The sequence below is a fragment of the Lathyrus oleraceus genome, chromosome 2 (genome assembly GCF_024323335.1).
Source record: "Lathyrus oleraceus cultivar Zhongwan6 chromosome 2, CAAS_Psat_ZW6_1.0, whole genome shotgun sequence".
Classification (NCBI taxonomy): Eukaryota; Viridiplantae; Streptophyta; class Magnoliopsida; order Fabales; family Fabaceae; genus Lathyrus; species Lathyrus oleraceus.
In genome coordinates, this window is record NC_066580.1 from 420,348,225 (window position 1) to 420,349,977 (window position 1,753).

At 41.5% G+C, this 1,753-nt stretch overlaps 1 non-coding gene across 1 annotated transcript; it reads left to right on the forward strand.

Moving 5' to 3' along the window:
* Positions 1-683: 683 nt before the first annotated feature.
* Positions 684-790, forward strand: LOC127124830 (small nucleolar RNA R71). The gene has a single exon (XR_007804306.1). It is a non-coding gene; the product is annotated as a small nucleolar RNA R71 (small nucleolar RNA).
* The last annotated feature ends 963 nt before the right edge of the window (positions 791-1,753 follow it).

The window sequence follows — 1,753 nt, forward strand, 5'->3', positions numbered from 1 at the left end:
CTAAGGTGTCTACTTTGCTCGCTAGTTATTTAAGTTGCTCGCTAGTATGCATGTTTTGGTTCAAGAAGTCTTTGTTTGTCTGAGCTTGGGTAGCTATGAAGCTTTCCATCATTAGTTCTAGGTTTGACTTCCTAGGCATGTTAGAAGCATTGTTAGCTGGCTTTTGATATCCAGGCGGAACAGCTGGTGCTTGGCCAGGTGCATACAGGGCGTTGTTATTCTTATACGAAAAATTAGGATGGTTTTTCCAGCCTGGGTTATAGGTATTCAAATAAGGATTTCCTTGTGCGTAATTCACTTGATCGGTTGGGACTCCTGCTAATATCTGACATTCTGGTGCAGTGTATCCAGGGTTTCCATATAACTCACAGTTTGGAGTCACGACAGCCACGGTGGCTGCGGGTGGCATGGTCAAGTTGTATAACTTTTGAACAAGGGCATCTACCTTGGCATGGACATGGTCAAGGCTACTGATTTCGTATATTCCACTATTTGTTTGGGACTTTTCCACTGGAGTTCTTTCACCTCCCCATTGGAAATGGTTTTGGGCCATGTTTTTAATGAGTTGATAGGCTTTGTTGTATGGCTTGTCCATAAGTGCACCGCCTGCGGCAGCGTCTATTGTCAGTCTTGTGTTATACATAAGCCCATTGTAAAATGTGTGAATGATCACCTAGTCTTCGAGACCGTGATGTGGACATATCCTCATAATATCTTTGTACCTCTCCCACGCGTCATAGAGAGGTTCTACATCTTTTTGTCAGAATCCATTGATTTGAGCTCTTAGCATAACAGTTTTGCTCGGCGGAAAATATCGGGATAAGAAAATGTTCTTCAGTTCTTCCCATGTTGTAACTGAGTTGGATGGCAAGGATTGTAACCAAGCCCAAGCTCTGTCTCTTAGTGAGAAAGGAAAGAGACGTAGTCTTATCGCATCTTGAGATACACCATTCACCTTTACAGTGTCTGCATACTGCACAAACTTGGTCAGGTGTTCATTAGGGTCGTCCGTAGGATTTCCAGCAAATTGATGTTGTTGGATAGCTGGTAATAATGAGGGTTTCAGCTCGAAATCGTTTCGATTGATAGCGGGGGCAACAATGTTGTTGTGAGGTTCTTGTTGGGACGGGGTAGCGTAGAACTTAAGAGGACGATTTAGTGGTCCTTCTTCAGCCATGGTTGGTTTTTATTCTGGTTTAGTAGGAAAGAAGATATCGGGAATATCGTACCTTTGTTGGTACTCTAGTATTCGACGTCTTATATATAAGAAACGCTCTAGTTCAGTGATTGGTGGTGCTAAGTTATCGCCTTGTGAGCGAGTACTTGGCATACAATCGGGGGAAATAAGGGAAAGAATATTAGTTTTTATTTTTACCTTAGTCTATACCGTGCAACGAAAGAATCACACTATTTGACTAAATCAGGTCCCCGACAACGGCGCCAAAAACTTGATGCGTCTCGTGACTGTATATAGAATATAGTCAATCGGGTACTTGACTGCAAGTGCACAGTCCAGTCGTTTTAGTTTTAAAATATATCGAACCCCCAGGGACTGATGGTCAAACTAATGTTACCGACGTTACTATGTTTAGCTAAGGGAATGATTTTTTAGAAGATTGGTTGAAGAAAATTAAATCTAAGGGAAGTTGAGTTTTAAGAAAGAATTAATAGGAGGAATCAGTATGCAACACATTAATCGTCAGGGATTCAATAAGTCACCGGTGTATAATTTAAATACCAAATATCTTTCAGT